We start from the raw sequence: 21,750 nt of genomic DNA, 5'->3' as shown, positions 1-21,750 counted from the left end.
TTTTTAGACTTAAATACAGTTTAGTTATTAAGCTTTATAGATTAAGGGGAATTCAATGGTACCAGTATAGTTATTTATGATTTTTTGATTATTCAACAGTATATATATATAAAACCTTTAAAAAATTTTGTTTCACATCTTTCATGTATTAAAATTTTAAAAGGCTTGGCAACTTGTGCCCATCAGCAACCTAGTTCAAAGACCAAAGCTAGAAGAAATAATTATTTGTTTTACTTCTTTATTTATTATTCTATATTTTAAGAAAAATAAAATTTTTCACTTATTTCTTAACAGTAATAATCTATATACATGTATATAATGAATAATAATTTAAATGTTACTATATAATACAAAATACTAGTCCTCTAAAACACAGCCAAAACAAGGTCAGTTTTACATCAACACACGTTATTTATCTAGGCACCAATAGAAGGTTAATATAATATATGTATAAAATATTATGAGACTTAAGCTACTTAGACTAAACATTTATATCTTCATGTTATAATATGTATTCATTATAGCATGAAAAAAATATATATTTTTTTTTATGATGGTTACAAGGTCAGTGAGTTGACGGACTCTACATAGTTAGAGTATAGAATATAACATAAAATATTAAGTCTTACTGAAAAAAACATCCTCTGCTGGTACAGTAGTAATAAATCTGCAGAGTTACAATGCTAGTAAAAGTATTTGATTAAATAAATTGCATTTTTATATGCAAAAAAATTTGTAATTTTTTACTAAAAGTCTGCCAAATTTTGTGACGGTACACTTACGCTTACTGTGTCAAAAGTTGTATTGTAAATATATTAATAATGCTATTCTGGATTTTAAAATGATAAAACCCAACTATAGTAAAGATGTATTAATGATCCTATTCTGGATTATAATTTTGGAAATGGGATTTATAAACCATGCATTTACTGTAATAATTCTCCTGTGTTTTTTATACAAGAAACAGCAGTGACTGATTTGGTTTATAATCATCACCAAATTATGATCATGGCTAATCTAATTCTATATAAAAATGGTTAGAAGTACATAATATAAATCAAGACATAGGAAACAAATTTATTAGAATACGGCCATTCATCATGTGCAATAATATTCCACAGCTTTCACTGACCTGAAACAACTTAGGTTACTTATTAGTGAGTCAGCAGTAGCATTAAAGGCTTATGACTGAAATTTTTAGTTTTATTCCTGTGGTTGTTAGAAGACAGACAAACCAGTAAAGAGCTTTGAGCTTAAACAGAAAATTCATTATATAAAAAATTAAAATGATTATAACCATTATAACATATGATATTAAGGAAACTGAAATGAGATCTTACACTCCCTTTATAAAACCTATACTCTTTTAAAATGGTTTCCAAAACCATATATTTTGTCCAGTCTCAACAAATAAAAGCTGTTGGATTAAACTTGCTTAATAACTAATATATTCCAGATATTCTCACTGCATCGATCCCTATTTTGATTTATAAATTCTCCTTGATTTGGATGGCCCAGTATGGCCAGGTGGGTTAAGGTGTTCAACTCGTAATCTGAGGGTCATGGGTTCAAATCCCGTTGCACCAAACATGCTCCTCCTTTCTACCATGAAAGCATTATAATGTGACTGTCAATCTCACTGTTTGTTGGTGAAAGAATAGCCCAAGAGTTGGTGGTGGGTGGTGATGACAAGCTGCCTTCCCTCTAGTCTTACACTGCTAAATCAGGAATGGCTAGTGCAGATAGCCCTTGAGTAGTTTTGCATGAAATTAAAAAAAAATGTTTGATTTGGTCATTTTCTTCTTCTCATTAGTTAAATTTGCCATGCTTCAACACAGATTTACTACCAGTAGCACATTTATAACATTTGACTGATATGGAACACATATGGAGGTGAGAGAATAACCTGGCTCCTTTCAAATAGGATATATGATACTACAGCAGCAACAACAGCTTGGTCTTCATCTCAGTCATGAGTACCATCAAGTTACTCCTCTCACTTTCAGGAAAACACTTCTAGTATGTTATTAGCAAAAACCATAATAGAAACCAAATTGATGGGTGATTCGTGAAGGTATGAGGCAAATAGCTGTTATACACCAGTCATTCTAATTTAGTTGTGAAAGTTACTGTTTTTCTTCTGGTGAGAATATCAGTGATCTCTATTCTATGTCATGTTTCCCAATAGCAAATTGTGAAGGACTTCAAGCTTGAGAGCTCTGACTTACCAAATATATTGTCAGTGAAATCAGTTCATCACCAAAATATATGGTAAATCTTAAATTTTGACAAAACTACCAATCACCCAGTAAAAATGCATGCTGTGCATGTTAGGTTTATTTCTTATTTGGTCATTCATTTGCAAAAAAATATGAGAAGTTATCCAAAAGACACTGTCAGTGCTTAGTTTACCATTAGAATACAGCATCTAATTATGAATAAATTAAATGACCATAAATGGCAGAGAATCTACTTTTATCTTCATTTGCTCAACATTTCACCTTTATGCCTTTCATTGCTGGCATAAATTTTCAGTGATGAAAAGTGATCAGTGAAATGATCAGATTTAAGCATTTTCTCAGGTGGTCTTAATGTAAGCATGTTGATTAATAGATAATTTGATGAAGCAGTGTAGGAAAAAGATGTATGGTTGATTTGAAGTTTTGAACTATCCATACTCTTCACAATGCATTTTGCAGAGGACTTGCTGTGTATAGTCAAGATTGTAAAGAAGTTGCCACAAGGCCTCCTTGTGACACAGCAGTAATCTCAAGAAACTTGTGATGCTAAAACTGGGTTTCACAATACAGATAGCCCATTCTGTAGCTTTGTATTTTTCAGGAAACTTTGCTAAATGTAAACTTGTACTGTTACTTTCTCAAGCTGTCCACAAGAAAGAATTTTTCATAATTGTAAGATGAAAATAAAGCTTTAAAAGTTCTTTGCTTGACATTTAGAAAACCATTGCTCAATTTACTATATGCTTTAGAAAGAATTGCATAATATTTTGATGCTAGTAAAAAAATTAATGTGAGGAACTAACTGTTCTGGACGAGTTCGAATACAGAAAAGTGGCTATTACAAATGAGTCTGCAAAGGATTGATAAAAGACATTGTGGTACAACTACACTTTCTGTTGTCTGTGAAGTAATTTTTTATACTTACGTGGAGACATTTTAGATTGGAGGACCTTTAACCCATTTCTTGCATCAATCTTTGGTTGGTCTAGTGAATGCCTTTCTTCAGGGATTTTTGAAAGCAGAGTGTTTGCTGTAGACTGCGAGAATCCGATCTTGTATGAAACCAGAAACCATTTATTAGATTACAAAACTTGACATTTGCTTTACAAGAGCCAGCCTGCAAAACATACTATATGTATCGGGTAAAAAACTTGCCAATAATAATTACATTTTATGAATTAGCTGTAATTTGACTCTTAGATCCCTCAAAATAATTAACGTACAAACTAATAAAGAAATGATTTATGTGCAACTAATCGAACATACTGCAGAGGTAATTGTTAAATCAGAGAAATTACTGGCAGTTTGTGATCAATTGAAATTGTATTCAGAAATTATGTCCAGGAAAAAAGAATGTGACTGGAACGGCCAAATACCCAAACAAGTTATGAAAGCAGCCCCAATTTTGTCATGTAAACTTAATCTAAAACGAAACTGCTAACGAAATAATGTAAATGAAAGGTTTGGTATAACTGAAACATCTTTCATTGATTCAGAGTTTTAAGAATCTTGAAAACCATGTAGTGTTTTATATACTTTGCTAGTAAGTTTATAAATGCTTAAATCTTACTTTTTTGTTGCTTAACAGTCGAAAACCCCGTATTTTTTATATTGTATTTGATAACATTTGAGTGAAAGGCCTGTAATAATTTTTTTAAAAAAGATATAAACATAAAATCGTAGTTGCTTGAACCACCTGTTTGTCCCTGTATATCTGGAAAAGCATGACTAAAAGTGTTCTATAACATTCTCTTAAGAAGCATACAGCGCTTTCAACTTCTATCATATTTATCGGGCGCGTCTAAACAGCAAGTTCAAGACAATCCAACTCAGCATTATTTGCACATTCTAGTGGGAACCACGTGCTCTCGTGTAGGTTGTTCTTAATATTAAATTTGAAGGGTCAAAATTAAACTTATAAATTGCTATTCATATTTATTCCTTGAGGACAACAGTAATATTGTGCTGAAAAATTTAGATTGATAATATCTGGCTATCAGAAAGCAAGCCCTCACATGGTTTAATATTTGATCTCTTAGCCAATAATTACTAAAATTCTACGTTTATAGCATACAGAATATTTTAAGAACTTGCACGTGCAAGAAAGCTTCGAGGGACATGTTTTAGATATGTGAACTAGCGACTTACGTACAATCAATAAGTAACTCGGCTTTTACGTCGTGTTAGCAGTAAAATGGCTAAATTTGGAAGTGTAATTTTTTATACATTATATGATAAATCTAGCATGACCACAGCATTGTTTGTGGTAAAATTATCCTCATTATTGGCTCCAACAAAATGATATTATCCTCATCTTGACGCTTTCTGATAACCGACACCTTTGGATTCTCCATAAGATAAAGTTTATGTAATAATGTCAGTGGTATTTGGTTCGATAGCAGCATTAGGCAGCTCGTATTAACTTAAACCTGCTCTACTTGACTCAATTAATGAATAATAAAATATCTTATAATGTCAAATTGCATGCTGTATTTAGCTATTTGACTGTTGTTTTTTTTAAGAAGAAGAGTGTACTTCGGTAATATTCCAACCTTATTGTTTGTCATGTCCATTACTGGTGATGCATTTCACCCAATCCAGAGCTTATCAAGCTGACTGAGATACGACAAACGCAATAGTGATGTGAAGACTTATTTACGATTTATTACAACAGTTGTTATAGTGTGAATGCCTTTTTTAAGCTGACGAAGGATGATTATCATTGTTTTTTTTTTAAACAAGTTTCAAATGAAATAAAACAGTACCAATGTCACGCATACATTTAAGATTTTTATAAAATCATTCCATGTGAATTATTAGGCATGTAAAATGTTAGTTTATAATGAATTTTGCTACGAAAGAATTATTATTAAATGGTTCCCTATATACCCACTTATTTAAATATTTTATTCTTTATATTTTTGACTAAATATAGAAGAATGTGAGATTATATAGTGAACGTATAAACTGCATTCAAATAAGGAACACGCTTGGGGGATGTGGGAACAGCACGAGACCAGTCATTGCTGTAGTAGTAAATAGTTTTGGTGTTTTTTTGTTGAGTGAAGTAGGGTGCATAAAGTATTTGTTTACGTTGGAGATCCTGAGGAAATTCCATCGTGTCTCACGAAAAGGCAGTAAATGAAATTTCTCGTTTTTGTTTTCAGCTACAACTTCTGTTTATTCATAAACCACAGACACACAATATTGGCTGCTTCTTAATGACCTATTGGACTCTACAGTTTAATCAGCGTATCAATTTCTAAGACACAAACAACTTGTCATGATGTAAACTTTACCAAGCATATATCACTAACTTCCTGCGATTCATCTTTCATTTAACAATTGAACAATTTAAAACTGTTTTGTTTTACATCTATCTGAATTATATTCAAAAGTTTTGTATTACAATTATCTTTTGTAAATGATTTGGGGAAGAGATAGCTCTGTTTTCAGTGTCGTTTGTTGTAAAATGTGATGGAAACTGTACGAATTAGCGTCATTTGGTAAAATCTTACGTAGCCAGTTTTGATTAAGAGTTTAGATATATAACTGAATAAGTGAAGTTTTGGAAATCTTATTGTTATCTATTCAACGAGTCAATTAAGAGGCCAATGTTATAGAAACAACTTGATGTGTAGCCTAAAAAATTCATAATTAGGCCTGAATTAAGTTTGTAATGCACTTGCAAAATTAAAGCAACAACGAATTATAGATACAAAACCACTAAGTAGCATATATGTTACTCGTAAACACTTGCAGATAATTTTATTTGCAGAAAATATTGGGGAAAGAGGGTAATAATTTATCACGATGATGGAATGGTCTGTTTGGTGGTTCACTATATCAATTATATTATATTCTCTTGTTGTTATCGCAAACTTATAAAATTAACTTTGTGCTTTGTGCACACAGGAATAAAACTCTGGATTTTAGTATTCTCAGTTCGGAAATTTACGGCTGACACTGTTACGCCTTTTAATAGAACTTATTGTCTCTAATTACCTTCTTTTTATTTCAGGGTAAAGTAGACTTAATTATGTAAAAAATAAAGTTAACCAAGGAAATATTTCTGATAATAGGTTTCTATCATATGGTCAAGAAAAGCGTGAAATAGTAAAAATATTATATCGATATAATAACATAACCATTTCATTATTTCTTAACGGAACTTAATCAGGCAAGCGTAGCACTGCCAACTTATTCACGGAAATTGTATTTTAAATATCTTCTCAATAGATTATCATAACTTTACAATACTATACGATGTAACATGCCCCCCAGGAGCACAGCGGCATGCCTGCAGATTTACAACGCTAAAAATCGGGTTTCGATACCCGTGGTGGGCAGAGCACAGATAACCCATTGTATAGCTTTGTACTTAATTCAAAAACAACAACCACCACATAACAATATATCAAGTCATCCCTTAAGCAATGTCCGATTTTAGGTTCAGAAAAAGAGAGAGGAATTCAAACGCTTTTAATGTTATTTAATCAATAATTTATGTTCCATCATAATTAATTACTTCCGGCCAACGATTCACAAGCTTCTGAACAGCACTTCTATAAAATTTTTGTGGTTTGGAGGTAAAGAATGTAGAGAGGGTAGTTTTGACATCTTAATGTGTTCCAAGCTCTTTTCCATCAAGATAATTCTGCAAACTTTGGAATAGATGATAATCAGATGGTGCAAGGTCTGGAGAATAAGGAGGATGTTGAAGTTTTTCTCACTCTAGCTCTTCAATGTTTGTAGATGTGATCCTTGCTGTATGGGGCCATGCATCATCCTGGTGTAACACAACACCTTTATGATTGATCAAAGCAAGCTTCTTTTCTTTCAGTGCAACATTCAAGCGTTCTAACTGTTGACAATAGAAGTCTTATGCAATATGTATATATCGTTAAAATGAGTGGCAGCAACTCAAAGTGGATCGCACAAACAATGTCCCACCAAACGCTTAAAAGACTTTCCTAGGGGACTGACTTTCCACACCTCCAAGCTGTTGCAGATGATGGTGATCTGTTGAATGGGTTGAATTAAGCTTTTGTGCTAATTCTTCAACTGTTACAGCATAATTTTCAGCAGCCAGCAGCAATCATCATTAAACGCAACAAAACGACCTGAACGTGACGCATCACTTAAGCTGTAGTCACCTGACCTGAATTTCTGAAACCACCTTCGACGTTTTCTTTCGTTGAAAGACCCCACACCATGAACACCTTGAATGTTTTGTGTAGTTTCTGCTGCATTATTGTCTTTTTGAACTCATAAAGATAACAGGGAAACTTGATAAAGGCTCCTTGGAGACCCATCAGGAATGCCACCATTTTGAAGTCTCCAAAACCTCACAGCCATACTCATCATACTTCAAGGCTTCTAGCAATGTCTTGACGCTGTTGTATTCCTCTTTGAGGTTCATCGAATGAGCTGGGGAAAGAGACGGATACTTATTCCCGTTATGGAGCAGCATAGCTTTAGGGCTTCTGGATGAGCTATCAATGAAGAGGCGCCACTCGTTCGGGTTACAGGCAATTCCAGTTGCCTCTTGTATCCACAGACCGGATACATTGTGACAGAAGCAGAGCCCATCTTGACGAGTGAAGAAGCTTGAAAAATGTCGGTGACGCTTCCTCTGACTTGCTCTTTCCTCTTTAAAAAAATAAAAATATATTTAAATTTTAAAAGGTCTAAAATTTGTATGATATAAAATCTTACTATATAAGCAAGCAAATATTGTCCGTCTTACCTTCTAGCGTTTTTACAGTGCTCGTAGGTAAAATGAGGTGCCCAAGGTTTGTCTTAATCCCCGACAGTCATGCCAAAATATGCCTTATAGGCTTCACACATTTTAGCAGATGCTGTTACAGAGTACTTTTTGCTCTTGTCTTGATAAATTGACCACATACATAGCAGAATGCTTGCAGCTTCCTGATGCTATCTCTGATAAAATCATATAGATCTATGCGTTCACTTAGGCAGCTAAACTAAACTGAAGTGGTGAGACCCTGAATATATATAACTATGGAAAATTCTAGAAAATTCTGAAAGGTTTTTGGAAATTCTTGAAAGTACGAGAAAATTTTCTATCAGCAACACAGCACTGAATCTATCTGGAATGTTCTGGAAAATGGGTGAATTAGAAAATTTCATTACGCAGGTCATAAAAGCAAAGTTTGAAGAGAAAAATAGGTCTTTCCGTTTGCTTATGCTTAAAGTAACAAAAATTTTACTTTTTCTTGTTTCTGGTCAGAAAGTGTTATTGGTTGGCTACAGTCAACATACTCTAAGCCTTGGAAGCTAAAATTGTAATTAATACTTATTAATCAGAAAACTATATAATTTGACCAGGAAAATGTATAGATTTCGAACATCACAAGCAATGCAACTTCAGTTAATTAGCTTCGGACATTAGTATTTCTAGGAGAACATTAGATATTTTGCTCAGTAAAAAGTCAACTTGTACGGGTGTGAGGCCAGCCAAGGAAAGACAGCACTAGTTGAGGTGAGATGTAATAATACCAGCTCATAATTTGCTTCTCGTTGACCTGAACCATCGATAAAATATTTAGTTCTATACCAGATAGAACACTGCAGAATAGTTTGTGAAACTCTTGTATATTTGTAATAACCGTAAATAGCAATTGTATTATTATTTGAATATTAAAATATATTTGTGTTAAGAAAGAAAATTTGTGTATTAATCTTGTTGGCAAATATCATAACTTTAATTCTTATTAACATTTAATTAACTTTTGAATTAAGATTTCCGGTTATTTGAAATATACAATAGTTTGTGAAACTCTTGTATATTTGTAATAACCGTAAATAGCAATTGTATTATTATTTGAATATTAAACTATATTTGTGTTAAGAAAGAAAATTGTGTGTATTAATCTTGTTGGCAAATATCATAACTTTAATACTTATTAACATTTAATTAACTTTTGAATTAAGATTTCCGGTTATTTGAAATAGTAATACGTAAAGTGCGTAGCATAATATCGGAGACTCGTCTGCGATAAATTATTATACGTAATACTACCCACTGGTACAACTTTCAAACTAAACTTTATGTCACATCCTTCATTCAATGAAATAAAGTATCAAGGTTGATAAGCTTTGTTTTCACCAGATTTGCTGGATCCTTGATAAAATTCACAATGTAAGATGAAGATGTTTGTACAGTCATTCGTCTACACTTGACCCTAGTTAAAAGGTATATAGTATGTTAGTGTTCGTTACTGAATAACAATTTAAAACACTAAACTGTGATGTAGCATGTGAAATACTATACTAAACTGATACCAGCCTGTTAACTTTTTTTTTCATCATTGCATATTGTATCTCATGTTCTAACTTATTAAACTGTTTACTGACCTGTGTTAACTATTTACGAGTAATATATACTCTATGACTTTCATGGAGTGGACAAGTTTGGAGTATAACATTTATTATTTCCCGGTTTAGTCTATAAACATAACTGGTGTATGACTCACACCACTTGCCATGCACCTGTAAAACAATGGACCTTTATGTCTAAAACATTGAATTCTTTTGAATTCTTAAACTTTTCTTATAAAGTATATCATCAAAATAATGAAAGAAGCATAATTTAAAATAATCATATTAATACTAGTTACAAGGTACCAAGTTTTATTTTTATATGTTATATAGTTTCTTTAACTTTCTTAATTTTGTCACTGCAAGTTAGCCGAATAGAAGCGATGAAGATATTTGATGGGCTGCTTGTGGCTTAACTTCAATGTAAAGCTTTGGAACTACTACTTCTGAAAACTGCCTTTTTGAGGGTAAAGTTTATTACATATTACACTTTCCAATAAATTAAAATTGAGTTACATTTAAAAGTAAAATAAATATGGATATGTATCCAATTTATGAAACTTGCCAACACGACTGATACCCTAAATTTCTTTTTAATACAAATATATTTTAATATAGAAATAATAACACAATTTACAAAAACATTTATTACAATTAAAGATCTATGTGCGAAAGCTTTACACAATTACAAACAATGTTGAGTGGTCTATCTGTCCTGGAATTTCCTTGATATCTTATCGAGGGTTCACGATGAGTGAATTAATTTTGAGTTGATGCAGAATCAAGTCACATAACAGTTCATTATCCACTGCAAAGTTTGTTTTTCAATTTCGCGCAAAGCTACACGAGGGCTATCTAATCTGCGCTTGCCGTCCCTAATTTAGCAACATATGGGGCAAGGTATATAAATCTCAGCATGTTTGTTTTTTGAATTTCGCGTAAAGCTACAAAAGGGCTATCTGCGCTAGCTGTCCCTACTTTAGCATTGTAAGACTAAAGAGAAGGCAGCTAGTCATCACCATCTACCGCCAACACTTGGGCTACTCCTTTACCAACGAATAGTGGGATTAACTGTCACATTATAACATCCCCACGGCTGAAAGGGCGAGCATGTTTGGTGTAACGGGGATTCGAACCCGCAACCCTCAGATTATGAGTCGAACGCCTTATCCCATCTGGCCATGCTGGGCCTCCATAATGTTCTCGTAAAAGTAATAATGTCGAATGTAAATACACTGAAGTTAAATTTTCAAAATCTGTAAATATTCCATATCAAATATCTGAAGTTCGAGATAAATTATAATACGTAATATAATAAATTGGAGGCTCGTAAGGGATCTGAATCAGAGACAAAATTCGTTCTAAATTTAAAATTCAAATCGTAATTCAATTTATATTTATCAGTGCCAACAAGATTTGGCCATGATGATTACCAAGGTTTTCCTGAATCACCTCTAACAACTAGAAAAATATAATAAAAGTGAATTACTTAAAGTTACCTAACTCTTAGAAGTAGAGGTTTACCAATAAGAAAATATGAGCTATAAAGTGTATTGTTGATGATGATTTGTTGCTGAGAAGGCATTAGGGAATAATCTAGTGTCTACCACTAGCCAACCAGGGTTGAGTGATAAAGGAACTTAGAAATCCAATTAAAATTTAAAACATCGAACTTGAACAAGCTCGCATCGAGGCCCATAAAGAGGAAGCCCCTATTAAAACGAAAATACAAAAGCAACCCCGTATCGAGGGTGGAAATGGAAAGCAAAGGTCTCAAGGCCAAAAAAGCTCTTGTTGAAGGAAGAGAAAACGTCTCGAAACCGGACAAGCCCGGATTGAAGCCGCGAAAAAAATTTGGTTGAAAGAAACGGAATTTAGACTCAACCCGATCGACCAACGCAAAATGAAAAATTTCTAACTCAATCGGTATGTTAAAATACCACCATTGAATGAAAATTAAGTTCATAAATATTTTCAGCATTTTAAGAAAGTACCGAAACCATGGAATGACCCACCGATAAAATGGTCACTATAATAACAGTAAAGCCCAAGAAGTTTATGCTGCTTTCTCTCTTCTGAAGATTTTACAGATTAAAATAAGGTTAAAGTATATGAATTAATACTGGAGGTTTATCACCAAAAGCTTTGAGGTTATCGCAAAGAAGACACCTAACCTCATATGGAATACGCTCAAGAAATGGAGGTTTGTTTTGATCGACGATGTAATTCTACGCATATTGGCAACACTTTCGAAACACCACGAAAATTATGTCTAATTGAGAAATTTATATATTGTACAAGTGACAACCTCAGAACGTACTTGGATGAAAAGAAATTTGAAACACTATAAGAAACATCTGCTCTTTCCGATAAACCAACATCGACAGCAACCACCAAGCATTCCAAAGAGAAGAAGACAACTAGCGACTCATCAGAGCTTCTAGCAAACCTCTCATGAAATCCAGACAACTGTACCAGCTACAGTGTATTCTATTATGGGTATTATATATTTTTTTAGATTTTATTATATTATTTGTTAATGTGCCTTGATTTTAACCAAATAGGCTTCTAGCCAAATTTGCTCTTTCCCAGATTCTAGTTAGATATTGTTAGTATGCTGTATCCACGTTAATTTGATGTCGTAAGTTAATTCTAAATATTTAACCGAGGGAGCAGTCCGTCAAAGTGATTCGATGATGTGTAACTTTCGTCTAGTTTTGTTTCAGTATTCTTTCTCTGGCGAATAGTATTAGTTGGATTTTCAGAATTTTTATCTTTATTTTGAAATTCTGGCAGTATTCTCCTAAGTTATTCAGGACTGCTTGTAAATTTGTTGCTGCTGATGAAAAGAAAGAAATATTTTCAATATTGCCACATGGTTTGAATTCAGTGGCCTGTTAGCTCAGTTGGTTAGAGCGTCGTGCTAATAACGCGAAGGTCGTGGGTTCGATCCCCATACAGGCCATTTATGAGTTATTACTTTTCCGACACATTTTGTGATTCCCAGCAAAGACACCAAGCCAGCTGGACCGTGTTTATCTCTCTGCTAACATGATGTTTTCATTGCGTGAACCTACTTCACTTATCCTGCCGATAGTCGACCTCTCTCTACGCTCTCTCAGCGTCACATATCGCCACGTTTATTGGTGAGGCTCAGCCTGGTGCAATCATCGACCATTCCAGAATTCGAAAAACACGCCGAAGTGGTATTCTTTTCCATCATTCTACACCAGGAGACTTATCACACGTATGCAAGCACTGGAGGGCACAAGTCAAAGTCAGTTAGACCCACACCGACAGGTTCTCTGTTTTCTCAAAGGACTTCATCCCACAGAATTCAAACATTCCCTGTATTAATGTGCCGACGTGCTGGATTTGCATTTCCCTGCTCTTTGCATCCATCTTCACAAAGGTTTATTCGTTTAATGTGTTGAGTTAGATTTTATATTTGCCTGAACATTTTAATATTCGTCCTGCAACATATTTTCGTCGTTAAAGACGTTTACAAAGACAGAAATGATGATGCATTTTGTGTATTAAATTTTCGGACATTATTTATAGAATGACCTGATAAATTGCTACTTCAAATTTGTATTACGTCACAGTGACACTCATGTAGTATCAACTACCCTAGTAATTTGAGTAGCTAACCCTTCGTATGCCTTATAGTAAAGAGATGTTTAGAATCTCACTATACTGCTCTGTTATAATTAATTTATTTTTGTCTTCTTGAAACCTCAAATAATAGAAAACACTTCAGAGCTATTTTTCAAAAATGTTTACGATGATATATTTTACCTTTTAAAATAGACATTTTAATATTATCTGGTAAATACTTTTGTACTATTTTAATACAAATTTTAAAACTTTTAATTTGTTTACGACATCAAGGCTATTAGACAGCCTATATATTTCACAAGTACTTCACGTGTGGCGCGAAAGAAATATGCCACAACTCTATTGATAATAAACTTTGATTAAATTTTGTTAAATGGCGTGCCTGTTTCGAAAGGTGTAACGGATTTATCATGATTCGTTTATTTTAGTGCTTTCCCTTGTTTTTATATAGTTTTCTTTTCTGCATGTTACGTATATTGTGGAAGAATGAAAACAATACTAATGGACAATTATGTGCTTGAATAGTATAACAATACTTTTCATTTAATTCTAGAAAACAGATATGAAGCACTTAGAATGAAATAAAAGATCTGAAGAACTAAGTAACATTATCAACGTTACCGAAAAAAAAATAAGACGCGTAAAATTTTTTTTCACTGTCACAAGAAAACAAGTTAAAAGAAATACTTTAGAAAAGAAGGAAAGATCGTCGGAAAAAGGAAAATAAGACATTATTAGTTAGATTGGTTGAAATGAAAAAGGATTGAGACCGAAAAATAAAAGGAAAAAATAATCTAATGGAGAGAGCACAGAGGATAAAGAGATACAAAAAATGGATAAAACCGCTAATGAACGGAATCAGAGGCAAGAAATGAGACAAAATAAACGACAGATTAGACATTTTGGAGAAATGCAGAGAATTAAATAAAACAATGTATGGCTCCAGAAACGAAAAAAAAAAGAACGAGAGACATATAAGCAAAGATATTAGAGGCATACCACCAATCAACTTCGAAGAAGCGGAAAATGTAAAAGAACACGACTCTTGGAAATAATTAAATAATGGTGTTAAACCGAGAACCATTCCAGCCAACAAATTAAATGCATGAGTACGTTGTTAGAAACGTTTGTCAGATCACACGCCACTGAAAACAAATGAGGAAAGTTCCACTTTTCTCTATCCTATCTGTGATATAGTACAAATGTAGTTTGTAAATAATATTATAACCACTACTTATTAAATTTATGAAAAAAAACGTGTCAATTGATGTGACTGACCTTGAGTTTTGTAAACATCAAAGGCAACTAGAAGGAAACTAAGTAGTTTTCATACCGTGTTTATACAAAAAGTGTTTAGAATCAGACTACACAAAAGCTTTGAAAATTCCAACATTAAAATACAAAAGTAGGAAATGAATAATGTGTCTACATATTATACTTCTTCCTACTAATTTCGACTTTAAAATCTACTGACCTTACGTGGTCAAGAAACACTAAATGCTTCTTGTTCCAAAGAATGATCAATAGCACAAACTTTAAACTAAAAACCACATTTAAATACAAGAAAATAAATCTCTTTATCTATGATGTAATGTAGTACAACGCACAATGAAAAGATCTTTCATGATAAACATAATAGCAGTGATATTTGAAAGCATTAAAAGTTATTTATTTGTTATTTTTGAATTTCGCGCAAAACTACTCAAGGGCTATCTGTGCTAGCCGTCCCTAATTTAGCAGTATAAGACTAGAGGGAAGACAACTTGTCATCATCCCCGACCGCCAACTCTTGGGCTACACTTTTACCAACGAATAATGGGATTGACCGTCACATTATAACGCCTCTACAGCTTAAAGGGCGAGCATGTTTGGTGCGACCGGGACTCGAAGTATTAAAAGATACAAAAGAAAAACTTGAATATACATGCTGGCTTCATACACACGAAGAAAAACAAAAGACTTTCAGATGATAAAAATAATCCACAAATACAGATATATATTTACACCAAAGAAACGCCTTTAACATAGGAAAACGAAAATACATAACACAAACTATTCACTGTCGACCGAGCCATAGCCAACATGAGCGACACTCAATTCAACGATAACAGTACTAATCGACAGATGGCTCGGCGACAACCCGTTTGCCGAGAATATCACTTGCCGACAACTTCTTCTTTGTGGGTATTTGGGTATGTTGGATTTCAGATACCCAGGAGGGTCCGTTGCAAATGACCTCTTCTTCCATCCCTAACTTTAATGTCGACTACTACTATATTTTCGTTGAGTGATTTAGGGCCAGAGTAACCCACAGTACTCTGGCCCTTTTCAAGGCAATATATGAACATTGCCTTGAGATGCTATTTTTTGACATTATGAATTATTTTTTTGATTTTCTGTTTTATACTTTTCGTTATTACTTTTAATTTTTTAAATCTATTTATATTCTGAAATATTTAATAAAATAAGAAAAAAGAAAAAGTAAAGAAAGGAAATAAAGCTACGAATATTATACTAATTCTAATCGTCAAGTGCTTGGTGATCAGCTTCATTTATATTTCTTAAATATGTATTTATTGGAGAGAGATGCTGAGGACTATGTTCATCACGTACGTAGTATCTGTCAAGATCCCACAATAAAAAATGTTTATGTCAATTCTTATTAAAATAATTCAGTGCACTATGGAAGAGCCTGTCGAAAATTCTGTCTGTGTTTGCATACTTGTGCATGAATGTGGACGAAGTACGAGGGGTACTTTATAAGCTGAGGTTAAGATTGAATTTTGTATTTTTCCTAGTTTGTGTAATTGTTTTTGTGATATGTTTATCCAGGCTGGACATGTGTATTCTATTATGGGTATTATGTATTTTTTGTAGATTTTTATTATATTATTTGTTAATGTGCCTTGATTTTAACCGAATATGCTTCTAGCCAAATTTGCTCTTTCCCAGATTCTAGTTAGGATATTGTTAGTATGCTGTATCCACGTTAAGTTGATGTCGTAAGTTAATCCTAAATATTTAACCGAGGGAGCAGTCCGTCAAAGTGATCCGATCATGTGTAACTTTCGTCTAGTATTGTTTCAGTATTCTTTCTCTGGCGAATAGTATTAGTTGGATTTTCAGAATTTTTATCTTTATTTTGACATTCTGGCAGTATTCTTCTAAGTTATTCAGGACTGCTTGTAAGTTTGTTGCTGCTAATGAAAAGAAAGAAATATTTTCCATATTGCCAGATGTTTTGGATTCATTGGCCTGTTAGCTCAGTTGGTTAGAGCGTCGTGCTAATAACGCGAAGGTCGTGGGTTCGATCCCCATACAGGCCATTTATGAGTTATTACTTTTCCGACACATTTTGTGATTCCCAGCAAAGACACCAAGCCAGCTGGACCGTGTTTATCTCTCTGCTAACATGATGTTTTCATTGCGTGAACCTACTTCACTTATCCTGCCGATAGTCGACCTCTCTCTACGCTCTCTCAGCGTCACATATCGCCACGTTTATTGGTGAGGCTCAGCCTGGTGCAATCATCGCCCATTCCAGAATTCGAAAAACACGCCGAAGAGGTATTCTTTTCCATCATTCTACACCAGGAGACTTATCACACGTATGCAAGCACTGGAGGGCACAAGTCAAAGTCAGTTAGACCCACACCGACAGGTTCTCTGTTTTTCTCAAAGGATTTCATCCCACAGAATTCAAACATTCCCTGGAAAGCCACAGCAAGATCAAGATATACATAGTACACAGAATTTTCTCCAAAAATTTCAATCAATCTACCAAATTTATGAAGATAGTAACTACTTCGAAGCACAGTGCCGTCTGCGTTTTACGCAACTGATGCTATTACCATTTATTCCATTTCAGTGCCCAAAGTCGTCGCTGTTGCCCAAACACGCCATTCCAACACAAAATACTCCACCAAATTACGACTCACAAAATCCAGTCATCGATATAACACAGCTGAAGAAACAATCTACAAGCAAGATTACCGAAACAGACTTCTACAGCTTACGATCACTAAGCAACATCGACAGCAACCATCAAGCAATCCAGAGAAAAGAAGACAACAAGCGATTCACCAGAGCCTCTTGCAAACATCCGCAAGAAATCCAGCCATCTGTACCAGCTACGTCACGCACACGGTCTTCCAGATAACCTGAGACCATTATCGCACAGTAGGTTGATAATGATCACACCAAGCAAAAATACCAATGTCGGTTTTCTTGAACCTAACCTTATCGACTTCCTACAAACGTCAAGTCTCTTCTAACACTAATCTGTGTTGTTTCCTCTATACCACAGCTATTTTACGTTAACATCCGTGTATCTTTTCTCCTACAGGTTGCTTTCGGGCACGGTCAGGGCATTTTTATTCGGAGCCCTGGACCTGAAAGGGGGTTTTACCGAGTACTTTCGCTTCTCCCCTACAGCAAAATTCAGTTTCATTGCATCTGTTGATCCCAACACTGAAAAGAGGCCCATCATTAAGTATGTAAATTTTCTTAAACTATAGACATCTGTATTAATGTGCCGACGTGCTGGATTTGCATTTCCCTGCTCTTTGCATCCATCTTCACAAAGGTTTATTCGTTTAATGTGTTGAGTTAGATTTTATATTTGCCTGAACATTTTAATATTCGTCCTGCAACATATTTTCGTCGTTAAAGACGTTTACAAAGACAGAAATGATGATGCATTTTGTGTATTAAATTTTCGGACATTATTTATAGAATGACCTGATAAATTGCTACTTCAAATTTGTATTACGTCACAGTGACACTCATGTAGTATCAACTACCCTAGTAATTTGAGTAGCTAACCCTTCGTATGCCTTATAGTAAAGAGATGTTTAGAATCTCACTATACTGCTCTGTTATAATTAATTTATTTTTGTCTTCTTGAAACCTCAAATAATAGAAAACACTTCAGAGCTATTTTTCAAAAATGTTTACGATGATATATTTTACCTTTTAAAAATAGACATTTTTAATATTATCTGGTAAATACTTTTGTACTATTTTAATACAAATTTTAAAACTTTTAATTTGTTTACGACATCAAGGCTATTAGACAGCCTATATATTTCACAAGTACTTCACGTGTGGCGCGAAAGAAATATGCCACAACTCTATTGATAATAAACTTTGATTAAATTTTGTTAAATGGCGTGCCTGTTTCGAAAGGTGTAACGGATTTATCATGATTCGTTTATTTTAGTGCTTTCCTTGTTTTATATAGTTTTCTTTCCTGCATGTTACGTATATTGTGGAAGAATGAAAACAATACTAATGGACAATTATGTGCTTGAATAGTATAACAATACTTTTCATTTAATTCTAGAAAACAGATATGAAGCACTTAGAATGAAATAAAAGATCTGAAGAACTAAGTAACATTATCAACGTTACCGAAAAAAAAAATAAGACGCGTAAAATTTTTTTCACTGTCACAAGAAAACAAGTTAAAAGAAATACTTTAGAAAAGAAGGAAAGATCGTCGGAAAAAGGAAAATAAGACATTATTAGTTAGATTGGTTGAAATGAAAAAGGATTGAGACCGAAAAATAAAAGGAAAAAAATAATCTAATGGAGAGAGCACAGAGGATAAAGAGATACAAAAAATGGATAAAACCGCTAATGAACGCAATCAGAGGCAAGAAATGAGACAAAATAAACGACAGATTAGACATTTTGGAGAAATGCAGAGAATTAAATAAAACAATGTATGGCTCCAGAAACGAAAAAAAAAAAGAACGAGAGACATATAAGCAAAGATATTAGAGGCATACCACCAATCAACTTCGAAGAAGCGGAAAATGTAAAAGAACACGACTCTTGGAAATAATTAAATAATGGTGTTAAACCGAGAACCATTCCAGCCAACAAATTAATTGCATGAGTACGTTGTTAGAAACGTTTGTCAGATCACACGCCACTGAAAACAAATGAGGGAAAGTTCCACTTTTCTCTATCCTATCTGTGATATAGTACAAATGTAGTTTGTAAATAATATTATAACCACTACTTATTAAATTTATGAAAAAAAAACGTGTCAATTGATGTGACTGACCTTGAGTTTTGTAAACATCAAAGGCAACTAGAAGGAAACTAAGTAGTTTTCATACCGTGTTTATACAAAAAGTGTTTAGAATCAGACTACACAAAAGCTTTGAAAATTCCAACATTAAAATACAAAAGTAGGAAATGAATAATGTGTCTACATATTATACTTCTTCCTACTAATTTCGACTTTAAAATCTACTGACCTTACGTGGTCAAGAAACACTAAATGCTTCTTGTTCCAAAGAATGATCAATAGCACAAACTTTAAACTAAAAAAACCACATTTAAATACAAGAAAATAAATCTCTTTATCTATGATGTAATGTAGTACAACGCACAATGAAAAGATCTTTCATGATAAACATAATAGCAGTGATATTTGAAAGCATTAAAAGTTATTTATTTGTTATTTTTTGAATTTCGCGCAAAACTACTCAAGGGCTATCTGTGCTAGCCGTCCCTAATTTAGCAGTATAAGACTAGAGGGAAGACAACTTGTCATCATCCCCGACCGCCAACTCTTGGGCTACACTTTTACCAACGAATAATGGGATTGACCGTCACATTATAACGCCTCTACAGCTTAAAGGGCGAGCATGTTTGGTGCGACCGGGACTCGAAGTATTAAAAGATACAAAAGAAAAACTTGAATATACATGCTGGCTTCATACAAACGAAGAAAAACAAAAGACTTTCAGATGATAAAAATAATCCACAAATACAGATATATATTTACACCAAAGAAACGCCTTTAACATAGGAAAACGAAAATACATAACACAAACTATTCACTGTCGACCGAGCCATAGCCAACATGAGCGACACTCAATTCAACGATAACAGTACTAATCGACAGATGGCTCGGCGACAACCCGTTTGCCGAGAATATCACTTGCCGACAACTTCTTCTTTGTGGGTATTTGGGTATGTTAGATTTCAGATACCCAGGAGGGTCCGTTGCAAATGACCTCTTCTTCCATCCCTAACTTTAATGTCGACTACTACTATATTTTCGTTGGGAGTGATTTAGGGCCAGAGTAACCCACAGTACTCCGGCCCTTTTCAAGGCAATATATGAACATTGCCTTGAGATGCTATTTTTTTGACATTATGAATTATTTTTTTTGATTTTCTGTTTTTATACTTTTCGTTATTACTTTTAATTTTTTAAATCTATTTATATTCTGAAATATTTAATAAAATAAGAAAAAAGAAAAAGTAAAGAAAGGAAATAAAGCTACGAATATTATACTAATTCTAATCGTCAAGTGCTTGGTGATCAGCTTCATTTATATTTCTTAAATATGTATTTATTGGAGAGAGATGCTGAGGACTATGTTCATCACGTACGTAGTATCTGTCAAGATCCCACAATAAAAAATGTTTATGTCAATTCTTATTAAAATAATTCAGTGCACTATGGAAGAGCCTGTCGAAAATTCTGTCTGTGTTTGCATACTTGTGCATGAATGTGGACGAAGTACGAGGGGTACTTTATAAGCTGAGGTTAAGATTGAATTTTGTATTTTTCCTAGTTTGTGTAATTGTTTTTGTGATATGTTTATCCAGGCTGGACATGTGTATTCTATTATGGGTATTATGTATTTTTTGTAGATTTTTATTATATTATTTGTTAATGTGCCTTGATTTTAACCGAATATGCTTCTAGCCAAATTTGCTCTTTCCCAGATTCTAGTTAGGATATTGTTAGTATGCTGTATCCACGTTAAGTTGATGTCGTAAGTTAATCCTAAATATTTAACCGAGGGAGCAGTCCGTCAAAGTGATCCGATCATGTGTAACTTTCGTCTAGTATTGTTTCAGTATTCTTTCTCTGGCGAATAGTATTAGTTGGATTTTCAGAATTTTTATCTTTATTTTGACATTCTGGCAGTATTCTTCTAAGTTATTCAGGACTGCTTGTAAGTTTGTTGCTGCTAATGAAAAGAAAGAAATATTTTCCATATTGCCAGATGTTTTGGATTCATTGGCCTGTTAGCTCAGTTGGTTAGAGCGTCGTGCTAATAACGCGAAGGTCGTGGGTTCGATCCCCATACAGGCCATTTATGAGTTATTACTTTTCCGACACATTTTGTGATTCCCAGCAAAGACACCAAGCCAGCTGGACCGTGTTTATCTCTCTGCTAACATGATGTTTTCATTGCGTGAACCTACTTCACTTATCCTGCCGATAGTCGACCTCTCTCTACGCTCTCTCAGCGTCACATATCGCCACGTTTATTGGTGAGGCTCAGCCTGGTGCAATCATCGCCCATTCCAGAATTCGAAAAACACGCCGAAGAGGTATTCTTTTCCATCATTCTACACCAGGAGACTTATCACACGTATGCAAGCACTGGAGGGCACAAGTCAAAGTCAGTTAGACCCACACCGACAGGTTCTCTGTTTTTCTCAAAGGATTTCATCCCACAGAATTCAAACATTCCCTGGAAAGCCACAGCAAGATCAAGATATACATAGT

At 33.9% G+C, this 21,750-nt stretch overlaps 3 non-coding genes across 3 annotated transcripts; all 3 read left to right on the top strand.

Annotated features, from left to right (window-relative positions):
- Positions 1-12,475: 12,475 nt before the first annotated feature.
- TRNAI-AAU (transfer RNA isoleucine (anticodon AAU)) lies at positions 12,476-12,549 on the top strand. Its single transcript has one exon. It is a non-coding gene; the product is annotated as a tRNA-Ile (tRNA).
- Positions 12,550-16,454: 3,905 nt separating this feature from the next.
- Positions 16,455-16,528, top strand: TRNAI-AAU (transfer RNA isoleucine (anticodon AAU)). The gene has a single exon. It is a non-coding gene; the product is annotated as a tRNA-Ile (tRNA).
- Positions 16,529-21,257: 4,729 nt separating this feature from the next.
- Positions 21,258-21,331, top strand: TRNAI-AAU (transfer RNA isoleucine (anticodon AAU)). Its single transcript has one exon. It is a non-coding gene; the product is annotated as a tRNA-Ile (tRNA).
- The last annotated feature ends 419 nt before the right edge of the window (positions 21,332-21,750 follow it).

This window comes from Tachypleus tridentatus, chromosome 6 (genome assembly GCF_004210375.1).
Source record: "Tachypleus tridentatus isolate NWPU-2018 chromosome 6, ASM421037v1, whole genome shotgun sequence".
NCBI lineage: Eukaryota > Metazoa > Arthropoda > Merostomata > Xiphosura > Limulidae > Tachypleus > Tachypleus tridentatus.
The sequence above is the reverse complement of the archived record's forward strand: the minus strand, read 5'-3'. Positions and strand labels throughout refer to the sequence as shown.